Raw genomic sequence first — 14,181 nt, forward strand, 5'->3', positions numbered from 1 at the left:
TATAATGAAAGTATTCAAGTAAGTACTTATTATTTATCATTCTTCCTTAAGACCAATCAACATTTAATTATGCCAACAATCTTTTAGTGTTCCATCGATACTAACAATCTGATAATGGAAGAGTTTATACAATAACTTACAACAACCTTGTATGAGGTATGACATTATCTTTTTACTCCACAAAATTGACAAAAGTAATATGCAGATAACTAAACGTAACACAAGACCTTCTAGAAGGATGACTAAGTATTATTCTTCAACACCAATCTTTCACTTACTACATCAATCCAAGTTTGTAAGCTAACACGTTAATGGCTTGGACTTTTTTGCATTTCTGTAATAATTTTTGATGTTGCATATTGCCTCAAGCTTCTACCACATATTTGGATTCATCTGTTCTTCTATATTTTACAATTCAAGGAATTTTATATTAAATGAAGGCACTTTCTAGACTGACACTAACCACCACTACTACCATTGGTTGAGATTGATGACCAACAAAAGTATGAAGTGGATAGTATTTTGGAGCATTGCTATTTTTTTTGTGACAATGGACATCCAAAACTTGACTAAAAAGTTCTTTGAAAAGATTATTTCATCGACGATGCAATATAGGAACCTATACAAAACCTCATTCATTATTAAGAAACCATTTGAAAATACCATTGGGAGCAAAACAAGAATGTTTTGTATTAGTAGAGAAGGATTAGTTGTAACAAAACATTAATAAGATGATTATATTATTTGCACATAAAGATATGTAGTTGGAGTTATTTTTAAGAAGCTTCTAGAATTGAAGTTAAAATAATGGTTCATGTGAAATCTACCATTGAACCTCTTAGAAAGGCTTAGGGTGGTTATCATGGTGAGATCCACGTCTAGAAGAATCTTTTAAAAAGGCAGTTATCTTGATGGAGTCCACCATTAAGAACATTCTAAAAATTTCTAAAATAGTTGAACAAAATATAAATAGGAATGGCTGAGGCCATTTAGGACATTTGATCAAGTATGGCTTTAGACTATTTTTTTTAATAAATTTTGATTTTCTTATTTCATTCTATTTGATTTTTTTTATTTTATTTGATTCTATTATCTTTTTTTTATTTTTGTCTTTAAAATTCTATTTTGTTTAGTTACTTTGAATTTTATTCTAATGTGTTTAGTTTTACATTATATTGAGATCTTTGTTATTATGAATTTGGTAAGGTTTTAGACCTTAAAGTATCTTGTCTTATTTCAATACATATCATCTATCTTTGATTTTGAGACTTCTTGATTAATTCAATAAAGCAAAGATTTATACAAAAATAGATCTACAAGGAGCATATAATTTGGTATTTATTAAAAAAAGAGATGAATAAAAAATTACATTTCAAACTAGGTATAAGCATTTTGAATATAATATCATACTATTTAGACTCACAAATACAACTACTTTTCAACATCTAAAAAATGATGCATTTTATGAATTTCTTGATGATTTTTTCATCTATTATTTAGACGACATCTTAATCTACTCTAAAAATACAGAAGAGCATGAAATTCATGTTCATTGTATATTACAAAATCTTAGAGATGCAAAATTATATGCTTAGTTAAAAAAGTGTATATTCCACACTACTCAAGTTGACTTCTTAGGATACATCATTTTCAATAAAGAATAAATGATGGATCCAAAAAAGATTCAAACTATTATGGATTGGAAGATTTTAAGAATAATAAGAGATGTACAATGTTTTTTGAACTTTGCCAATTACTATTGAATCTTCATAAGAGTTTTTCTCAAGGTTGCAGCTCCACTTAGATATTTGATTTATAAAGACAAACTTGAGTGGAGTAAAGAAGCCAAAGCATTATTTGATGCTTTAAAAAAAGTGTTTACTTTTGTACTCATCTTATATGGTGTTAACTTTTTTAAGATATTTTTTTATGAAAATAGATGCATTAAACTTTGTCTTGATTGTAATATTGTCATAAATGGGAGCAAATGATAAACTCCATTTAGTAGCTTTCCATTCGAATTTTTTTTTAATAGCTGGGATTAATTATGAGATCTACAATAAAAAACTCCTTGAAACTGTGGATTCATTTAAAAAATGGCCTCATTATCTAGAAGGTTCCTTGAGTCCAACCATTGTATATACAAATCTCAAGTGCCTTAAATACTTTATATTTATACATGATTTGAATCATTGCCAAGCTCATTAGAATATGTCTTTATAAAGTTTATTAAAAGCCTTTTCTAGACGTTCTTATCTTGTACCAAAAGAAAGAGATGCATCTTTTAATCAATAAAGAAAAAATTTCTTGAAATCAAAGCATTTTCATCTTTGGGGAATAAAATCAACATTGACTATTAATTCAATCTTTATGAAGCAAATTCAATTAAGTATATTCTTTGATTCTCTTATCTATGATATTAAGAATAATTCTTCTAAGTCTCATGATACTTTGAAATTTAAGTTTAAAAACAACCTATTCTATTTTGAGGGATGATTATACATTCAAGAAGGCAAGACACAATTAAATATTCTTCAAACTTGTCATAACTTTCCAATAGCCAAAAATTTTGGATACAATAAGACTTTAGAACTAATATTGAAAGATTTTTGGTGGCCTCAAATTTGGAAGGTAGTTAAAGTCTTTATATAATTATGTGATATTTATTCAAGATCCAAAACTCCTTGCCATCAACCTTATGGACTTCTTCAACCATTATTTATTCTAAAATAATTATGGTCTTTCATTTCTATAGATTTTATCACAAAACTTTTAGTCTCAAGTTCTTATGATTCTATATTCATGATAGTAGATTATTTTATCAAGATGACATGTTTTGTATCATACACAAAATCTATCATAAGTAAAGAAATAGCTAAGTTTTTCTTTCACAACATCTATCGCTATCACAAATTGCTTAAAGATATTATATCAAATAGGGAGACTTAATTTATATCAAGATTTTAAAGAATCCTTTTTAAGATTTTAAAGGTGGATATAAAGCTCTCTTTGGATTTTTAACCTTAAATTAATAGGCAAAGAAAATAGATGAATCAAGTTTTGGAGCAATATTTGAGGTGTACCATCAACTATCATCAAGATGATTGGACAACTCTTTTGCCATTGGCAAAGTTTGCATACAATAATTTGGTACATTCTTCTATTTAAAAAATACCTTTTTTTATCAATTATAGTTATCATCCATAGCATAATACTTTTAACTTTTTAAAAGTTGATAATCTTTCAATAAAAGATTTGGAAAATTATTTGTTAGAGCTACATGCAATAATAAAGGCATAGTTAAAGGGAGCTCAAGAACAACAAAAGATTAATGTAAATTACAAAGAACAACTACAATTTAACGAGAGTGACAAGGTATGGTTATTTTGTCACAATATAAAGATTACTTGTACTTGTGACAAGTTGGACTATTATAGACTTTGATCTTTTCTTATTTGTCAATAAGTCAATCTTGTTGCTTACTCATTACATCTACTAGAGTCTATGAAGATCCATTCTATATTTTATATGTTTTTTTTTGAGCCATATAAGATAAATGCCACCTTCTCATATAAAAGTGGATAATAATCAAGAAGTTGAGATAGAAGAAGTCTTAGATTCAAGGCAGCGCCAAAATAGGTTGGAATATTTTATTCATCAATATAGATATAATATTAGTGAACGTATATGGAAGCCATTAAAGAATCTTGTAAATGCAAAAAAGAAAATTGAGGCTTTTTATCAACAACATCCATAAAAACTAAGATGAAGAATAGCAAATCTTTATTATAAAAAAAATAAGATTCAAGAAAAGAAGTTATAAAGGCTTCAAATAAGCTAATTATATGGCATACATATAAAAAACTTACCTTGTAAGTTAAGATACATGTCTTACAAAGTCAACATGTTTTGGAGGTCCTATAGGACATTGCCATGTAGCTCCTAGTTAAGAATATATATAGAGGGAAGAGTGAAGCCTTTTTCACTCTTATCAATATCTTTTTAGTCTTTATTCTTATTTCAAGACTTTTTAGTCTTCTTGTTTTTGGCAATAGCCATTCTAGTTTAATACTATATCACCTTTGAGTAACTTTCTAATTTTTTTCAATGATCTAAGAATATATTGAAGCTTTCTTTCTTTGAGATTCGTGTCCTTAACAATTTAAGATAAAGTTTAAAAAGGAATATGAGATGAGTGAATTGAAAGGACTTTATCATTGCTTGAGAGTAGAATTTATAAGAGATCATGCTAAAAAGACCATTATAATGAGTGAAAATAAGTACATTGAAGAAATATTAAAATAATTCAGCATGGAAGATTGCAAGCCCATTAAAATACCTTTGGAGGCCAATTTAAAATTGATGAAGCTCACAGATAAAGAGTTTGCTGAAGTTGAAGATCAAATACAAGATGTTCCATACAAAGCAATAGTGGACTCATTTATATATACAATAATTGGTACAAGGATGGATCTTACATATGTTATAAGTTTTGTGAGCAAATAAATCTCAAAAGCTGGATTAATCTATTGATTAGCCATAAAAAAAATCATGAAGCATTTAAAAGATACTTTATATTTTATATTATGCCTTAGAGGTAATAATATTACTTTGCATGGTTATTATGATGGAAATTGGGCTGAAGATGCAAATGATAGAAGGTCAACAATGAGGTAAGTTTTTTTTGTTGCAGTGGGAGCTATTTTATGGAATTACAAGAAATAACCAATAATTACAAGATCAATAATAGAGATGAAGTATATAGGAGCAAGTCATAGTGTAATAGAGGCAATATGGCTAAGACAACTTTTAAAGGACATTGAAGTAATACAAATGGAAGTAACTTCAATGAAGTATAAAAATCAAGGGTGTCTTGTATTTACAAAGAATTCAAAGCATCATTCAAGTACTAAGGATATTAACATTTAACGTTACTTCATAAGAGAGAAGATTAAAATAGAAATAATTATGTCATGGATATATATCTATTATAATTATCATCTAAATAATATGAATAGGTAAAAGTAAATAAAAATAAATTAATTTTATAATATCTTCTTAGACACTATTTTGATTTTACATATGTTTGTAGTTGATTGATATGTAAGAAACTTGGTCAAGAAACTAACCACATGCCACATGTATTGATAGCTTGTAGAAGATGCTGACTTTGTGGCGTCTATATAGAAAACTTGTCTTATAAGTTAAGATATATATTATACAAAGTCAACATATTTTTGGAGGTCCTATAGAATGTCGCCACATAGATCCTAGGTAGATAGTATATATAGAAAGAAGAGTGAAGCCTTATTCATTCTTGTAAATTCTTTTCTTGCTTCTAGTCTAATTTCAAGAGTTTCTAATTTCTTTGTCTTTTGGCAATAGCTACTCCAATTTCTTTTTTAATATACATACTTCTAAATTTCTATTTTTTCATATTTCTTTGAAAGAGTCTCATTTATTTATTTGCTTTTATTGAATTCTTGTCCTTAATAGATTGATAAGAATATACTTACAATATCAAAGCTTTATCTTTTCTTGATTAAGAGTAGATATTCCTATCTCTTGATAAGACTTAAGTGTATCAGGAATTCGAAATTACCTTCTTTTAAATTGATATTTTTTTTAATATATTTTTTTTTTATTTTCAAGTCTTCTCTTCTATTTGTCTTGAGTGATATTAGACATCTTTTCTTCTTTAAGTATTATCATAGTAAAGGTTCTTGAAATAAAGAGTACAATGGCATAAATACAAGAAAAATTAATGGAGTTAATGCTTTTGATGTATCAATTCAATTTATTACCATAAAGAGCAATAAGAATGACAAAGAACAAAGACATAGAGATGATTGGAGGTGCTTTAATATCTACATTAAATCATATTCATTCTCTTATAGTAGAACATGTCTCTAGTATTAGAGAATCAAAAATAGCAATGTATAAGAAATTTGATGGCAATAGATTTGAGTTTTGAAGATTTATCAATCAAGTACAATTTGTGATTGAACTTCAATCCTAAAGCTATTCAATTTTAAGATCATAAGTTAGATTCAATGATACATTACTTTCTAATTTAGTATTATCATGGTTTTCATCATTAAATAATAAGATTCAATATTGGATAATCTAAATATTTTTTTTAATGGAGTTTTAATCTATGTATGGAAAACATAATATAATTTGTATTGCAATCAATAAGATTTGTATTTTACAACAAAACTATCAATCAATAACATTATATGTTTCATAGTTTTGACAGTTGACAATTGATATCAAGTAAAATAGTACTATATTTATTAGCCAATTTCTTTATGGATTACAATATGAGGTAAAAAAATTAATACTCAACTTACGTGATCCTCAAACATTGAGTCAAACAATTGACTTTGATGTGAGGTGTGACAATGAACTTTTTGAATTTTGATCTGAGAGTTGTACAAGTGCACTTCAACATTATTATAATTCTATAATAATGCCAACAACTTTTTAATATATACATTTGGAAGTAAAAGATATGCATATTGATGTAGTATGTTTCAAAACTCTTATTGAGTAAGAAAAGAATTGTCATCTTCAGAAAAGATTGTGCTTGTATTGTAGAAAACCTAAGCATATTCTTCAATGTTTTCCAAAGAAGTGATGCAACTAAAAAATGAAGAGTATGACTATCAAAAAAAATAATATATTAGAAAATAATTTTGTCCAACTATAATAAAGAGTGTGTCGTTGGAACCTTATAGAATACCTAGTGAAGGTCCTATTCTCTCTTCAAAATCCTCTTCTTGTTTTATAATTAATATTATTTTAGGACCTTAATATTACAAAGCCTCTATCTTGTTAGATTTAGAAGCCTCAATTTGTTAAAAGTCATAATATATTTTTAGTGAAAAAAACTAAATTTGTTCACGTAGAAGTCATAGATACTTCTCCATTGTCTTTAAGAAATATTACTCATGAAATCTTTTTTTATAGAAGTAACAACTAATGGTCATAGTAACTTTGTAATATTTAATATCATTAGATCTCTCTCTAATCCAATCATTTTAGATTTATCATGGCTAAAAAATATAACCCAAAGATAAATTGGATTTCTTATAGTCTTGACTTTTTTGAAAGGATAATTAAGAGTATACTTGATTAAGTAGAAATTCATAAGTTTAGTACAATTAAACTTATATTTATAGGTAAAAGAACTTTTTTACATATTCCAAAAGAAGAATTACTTTGTATTATTTATGTTGCATATGTTTCTAATGATAAAAAGATTTCAAGTGGCATTTCAAGCTAATATTAAGATTTTTAAGATGTCTGTAAGAAAAAGAATGAAAATACTCTAATAGAACATTATTTCTATGTCCACTCAATTGACCTTCAAGAAGGAGCTCAATTGCTATTTGGACCAATTTATAATTTATCACAAAATGAATTGGCTAAACTCAAGGAATATATTGAAGAAAATTTGACCAAGAACTTCATATGTAATTCCAAATTTCTAACAAGATATCTAATTTTATTTTTGAATAAAAAAGATAAATCATTGCAAATGTGTGTCAATTATCAAGGATTCAATAAAATCACCATTAAGAATAGGTACCTACTATCTTTGATATTTAGATTTTTTTATCAATTGAATCAAGTTAAGATCTATACAAAAATAGATCTATGAGAATCATACAATCTGGTATATATCAAAGAAAGAAATGAATGAAAGATTGTATTTTGAACTAAATATGGATATTTTGAATACAGTGCCATGCCTTTTGGACTGACAAATGTACCAATAGCTTTCCAAGATTTAATGAATGATATTTTTTGAGAGTTTTTAGATGACTTTATTATTTTTTATCTAGATAATATCTTAATCTATTCTAAGAATATGGAAGAATATGAACTTTATATTTTTTGTGTATTACAAAAACTAAGAGATGGGAGATTCTATATCAAGATAGAAAAGTATGTATTCTACACTACTTATATCAACTTCTTATGATACATAATTTTAAATGATAGACTTATAATAAATTTTAAGAAAGTTCAAATTATTATAGATTAAAAGAAAATTTTGAGCAATTGAAATCTACTACAAGATTCACAATAAAAAACTTCTTATAATTATAGATTTATATGAAGAATAACTCCATTATCTAAAAAAAACTTCTAATTAAGTCTTTATTTATATCAACCACAAGAATCTTAAAGACATTATATCAGTATGTATTTTGAATCAATACCAAATTCATTGAAGAAATTCTTTGCCAAGATTTGATTTTAAAATCACTTATTCATCCAAAAAATAATAAATTTATTAAATACCTTTTTTAGATATTTTTATCTTATACCAAAAGAAGAAGACACATCTTTTGATTGATAAAGAATAATTTTTTTGAAGTTGGAGGATTTTTATTTTTGAGCAATTAAATTAACATAGATTATTGATTTAATCCTTATCAAATAAATTCAATCAATAATATTCTTTAATCTTCTTGTTTATAATATCAAGAATCCTTCTTCTAAGTCTCATGATACTTTTAAGTTTGAGTTCAAAAATAACTTACTCTATTTTAAAAGATGCCTATACATTTCTGTCACGGCCATAATCATATAAGCTAATAATTACATATAGAAATAGGTAGAAGTAAGTAAAAGTAGATAAAAGTAATTTAATTCTATAATATTTAATATAGAAGCTTCCTAGAAACTTTCTAGACGCTGCTTTGACTTCATAGGTGTCTTTAATTGACTTTTTGGATTAAAAACGTGGTCAACAAGTTGGCCATGTGCCACACATGTTGTTAGCTTGAAGATCAAGCTAACTATGTAGCCCACACGTAGAAAAACTTGCCTTGTAAGTCAAGGCATGTGTCTTACAAAGTCAACACATATTGGAGGTCCTATAGAACGTCGCCACGTAGCCCCTAGTTAGATAGTATATATAGAGATAAGAGTGAAGGCTTCTTCACTCTTGTCAACTCCTTTCTTACTTCTAGTCCAGGTTCAAGAGTCTTTAGTTTCTTGTCTTGTGGCAATAGTCATTCCAGTTTCCTTTTAATATACCTACTTGTTTATATTTTGACTTATTATATCGAGATAGCCTTTTGGTGTATATTTTCCCTCATCGAGTCTTTGTCCTTGACAGATTGACAAGAGTACACTTACAATATCAAAGCTTTGTTTTTTCTTGAGTAAGAGTAGATTACCCCTTTCTCTTGACAAGACATAAGCATATCAGAAGTTTGCGGATTATCCACTTCTAAACTGATATTGTTCTTAGTATCTTCTTTGTTATCAAGTCTTTCTTTTCTTTTGTCTTGAGCAGTATCAAACAAATTTTTCTTCTTAGTGTCATTATGGCAGAGCTTGTTGAAATGAAGAGTGCAATGGCACAAATGCAAGAGCAAATGAGGGAGTTAATGCTTGCTATGCATCAACTCAATTCACCAACACAGGAAAGAACAAGAATAGCAGAAAGTGGGGATATAGAGATGATCAGAGCTGCTTCAACATCTGCAACAAATCACGTTCCTTCTCCAATTGTACAATACCCTGTAAGCACTAGAGAACCAAGAATTGCCTTACCCGAGAAATTTGATGGTACGAGATCTAAGTTTCGAGGGTTCATCAATCAAGTACAATTGGCAATTGAACTTCAATCGCAAAGCTATCCAACTCGAGGATCACAAGTCAGGTTTATTGGCACTCTACTTTCTGGTTCTGCATTATCGTGGTTTTCGTCTTTTCTTAAACAACGAAATCCAATATTGGACAATTTGGAAGCTTTTTTGGCGGAGTTTCGATCTATGTATGGTGAACACGATGCAACTTGTGTTGCAACAAATAAGATCCGAATTTTGCGACAAGGAAATCGCTCAGTAACAGTGTATGCTTCACAATTTTGACAACTTGCAATTGACATCAAGTGGGATGATGCTGCACTCATCAGTCAATTTCTTTATGGATTGCAATACGAAGTAAAGAAATTGATGCTCAACTTACCTGATCCTCAAACTTTGAGTCAAGCAATCGATTTTGCGGTAAAATGTGATAATCGACTTTTCGAATTTCGATCTGAGAATCATTCACAGGAACCTCAACATTATTACTCAATGGCAACATCAACATCTTTGCCAAACGTACATTCGGAAGTAGAAGACATGCAAATTGATGCGGTACGTTTTAAACCCCTAACTAAGCAAGAAAAGATTCATTGTCGTCAAGAAGGATTATGTTTATATTGCGGAGAACCTAAGCACACTGCTCAACATTGTCCAAAGAAACGACGCAACTATAAAATGAGGGGTACGACGGTCAAAGAAGACAACATGTCGGAAAACGGATTCGTCCAGCTACAATAGGGACCGTGCAGCTGGAACCTTGTACAATTTCTAATGAAGGTCCTATCCTCTCCTCAGAACCCTCTCTTTGTTTTATAATAGACTTATATTTAGGACCTAAGAATTACAAAGCCTCTGCTTTATTAGATTCGGGAGCCTCAGCATGTTTTTTAGATGAACAATTTGTTAAAAGTCGTAAAATACCTTTTGTACAAAAACCTAAACCAGTACATGTAGAAGTCATAGATGGTCGTCCCTTGTCTTCTGGAGATGTCACTCATGAAACTCATCCTATAAAAGTAACAATAGACGGTCATGATAGCTACATAGCTTTTAACATAATTAAATCCCCGTCCAATCCAGTTATTTTAGGTTTATCCTGACTAGAAAAATATAACCCTCGAATAGATTGGAATTCACGTAAACTTGACTTTTCCCAGAGCGTTATTAATAGTTCTACCAACCAAGTAAAAAATTATAAGTCTAGTATAGTAAAACTCGTACTGATAGGTACAAAAGCATTTATACACGCAGCAAAAGAAGGATCAACTTTTGCTATTATGCTGCACCTATTTCTGAAAACATTGTTGTATTATGTGCTTTCTTGCTCGAGAACGCGCCGGGCGTCTGGCTGTAGAAGGTAGTATGGAGATTCGCCGATAGTCAAGCAGTCTATCAGTTTTTGACTGCTGGAATATAAACGACTGCAACAATGTACCGTAAATCTATACGGATGCTCTTCGACTGCTTGTCGAAGTCCTTTTTGCCCCAGCCGGTAGGTCTCTAGACATTATAGAGAACCCCGAACAACCCAAACTGTTAATCTTCAATACCGCTTTGTACTTATGATCTTGTATCCACTGACTGTCTTGTTAGATTAATCCAATAAATTTCATTCACTCCGCATACTCAATCCTATTGACACCCCTTTAATCCTTCAATCACAGACGTAACTCGATTTCACAAAACAGTCAAGAGTATTCAAACCCACTTCATTGAAAATCTCGATTCACCATTACAATACTGACTTCTGCAGCGATTGCCTCAGTCTTCCCAAACCTCTACGAAGAAGAAAAATCCAAATTCTATGTCTTCCCTTCCCCGACCCGAAGCATGAAGCTCCTCTCTCTAATCCCCCCTGATCTTCAAAAACCTCCAATGAAAACCGAACTAGTAACCTTGCAAAAACTTGAAAAAACCCCCCTACCCCCCCCCCCCCCGATTCCCCTTCAAACTTATTCTTCTCCTAACCTTATCCTCTTGAATTCCTTCAATCACAGTCTTGGATCTGAAATTGGCTCCCGCCGTCAGAGCTTAGATCCGAAATTGGCTCACGTCATCAAGGCCTTCTCCTCCGTTTTTACCTTTAAGAGATCCATTTGCCGCAAACAACGTTCCCTGGATGTTCTCGTAATTGGGTCTGCATTGGGTTGCCCGGCCAATTCAGGTCTCATATTGGGTAAGAGGATCCGGTGTCATATGGCGTGATTTTCTATCTGGGAATACACCAGGTATCTAGCTGTAGAGAGTTTAGGTTTCTTTTTTATATAATGCCTTAGCTCCCAAAAACAAACTCCTTGCTTTGTATAAAAATTCAAAATATCTTAAAATTCTTCAAAATATATTTCTTCCCGCCAAGGACCTTTTTACATCAGACTTTGAAAATTCATAAAAGCTAATCGAACTGTTCACTTTGTTTCAAATTTCTGCATAAGCTAGATGCTATACGTAACTTTTACCACAAAAAAATTGAACCGTACATCTATCACCGATCGTTCGGCATCTAAGAAACCCTAGCAGGTGCACAAAACCCTAACTTACAAGCACCCGAAAACTATTTTCCTTATATCTCTTAAATCCAAGCTCCAAATCACACAAAACTTGTATAGAAAGCTTTATAACAAGATTACACTCAATCTTGAAAATTTTGAGCTAAAACCTCATCAAATTGTCTAAGATATAGGTCAAATCACAAGCACAAGTAATTCGGGCTACTTACTACCCTTAGATATCAAGCGCTGACTTCAACTGCCAATATCTCCTTCATAAAAGCTTGGAATTCGATAAACAGTATGCACAAACTATAGCCGAAAAAGTGTTCTCTTTAAATCCGGTCGCCGATCCTCGTTTGCTGTCCGTACGCGTGCGGTATGCTCAAAAGAGTGACAGTACGTCGAAAACTTACACCTTAACTTTGAGCGCCTATAACTTCTTCATATAAACCCCAAATGACACAAATTTTGCACCAAAACCATATCCAAAAACCTAAACCTTCTGAACCTAGCCTCAAAAACTCGAATGGCCCCGAGAAACTAACCCTAATCCCTAATATGGCCTCGGGCAGCCTCCTCAAAGCCCATTGGTCATGATTTTTGACCAATAGGAATGGAGATTTTTATTTTTCATCTCCATTCATCCATATTGGTGCCCTAATTAATCCTTTTGCTACCAAAACCCCCTTCTTCATGCCTTTTCTTATAAGATTTTTACAATGAGTCTTTTTAACACCAAATAAAAAATCCAAAAGAAGTTTTCAAAGGTCACCAATGTCTAACAAAGGTGATTCCAATTATTTAGAAGTCACTATGAACTAAACCAATCTTAAAAGCCACTATGAAAAAGAAATCAAAGTTATAAAAATTCTATAGTAACCTTTTTAAACAACCTCTTCTCAAGATAATAACCAAATTATATTGTACAACCAACTAAAATCTAATAACATGGCTCTTACTATGTTACTTAATAAATTATATATTAAGTACATAATTACATTATTTTCATATAGTAGCCAAACCACAACACGACACTAGATTGGATTCTCGAAATTGGATCCAATTGGCTCTTCGAACCTGTCGTGTGAATTGGTCCTTCTCTTCCTGCTGACTCCCTTTATTGGAATTGAATGGAGCATTTCAGTATGCCCCGAATGACTGCAACGGGGTGACTGAACCTGGCCACTCAGTATTTGTATAGGAGTTGGTCGATGCTCCCAATATTCAAGGTAACTGAACATTAATAAAATTCCCCTTTCTTTTTATTTTCACTGTATACTCGTGTTACAACACGACAACGTAAAGACTTCAAGTGGCATTCCAAGTCAATATCAGGAGTATCAAGACGTTTTTGAAAAAAAGAATGCAGATATTCTTCCTGAGCATCGCCCATATGATTGTTCAATCGACCTCAAGGAAGGAACTCAGCCACCATTTGGACCAATTTATAGTTTATCGCAAGATGAGATGGCTGAACTCAAGACATATATTGACGAGAATTTAGCAAAGAATTTCATACGCCATTCAAAATCTCCAGCAGGAGCTCCAATTCTATTCGTAAAGAAAAAACATGGATCTTTACGAATGTGTGTTGATTATCGAGGACTCAACAAGATCACAATCAAGAACAGGTATCCATTACTTTTGATATCAGGACTCCTTGACCAGTTGAATCAAGCTAAGATCTATACAAAAATAGATCTAAGAGGAGCATATAATCTAGTACGGATCAAAGAAGGAGATGAATGGAAGACTGCGTTTCGAACCAGGTATGGACATTTCAAATATAATGTCATGCCCTTTGGACTCACGAATGCACCAGCTGCTTTTCAACATCTCATGAATAATGTATTTCGTGAATTCTTAGACAATTTTGTCGTCTGCTACCTAGACGATATCTTGATCTATTCTAAGAACGTCGAAGAACATGAAATACATGTTCGTCAAGTATTACAAAAACTTAGAGATGCAGGATTGTACGCCAAGATGGAAAAGTATGTATTTCACACTACTCAAGTTGACTTTTTAGGATACATCATTTCAAATGATGGTATCATGATGGATTCTAAGAAAGTCCA

Source organism: Physcomitrium patens, chromosome 6 (genome assembly GCF_059467195.1).
Source record: "Physcomitrium patens ecotype Gransden chromosome 6, ASM5946719v1, whole genome shotgun sequence".
Taxonomy (NCBI): Eukaryota; Viridiplantae; Streptophyta; class Bryopsida; order Funariales; family Funariaceae; genus Physcomitrium; species Physcomitrium patens.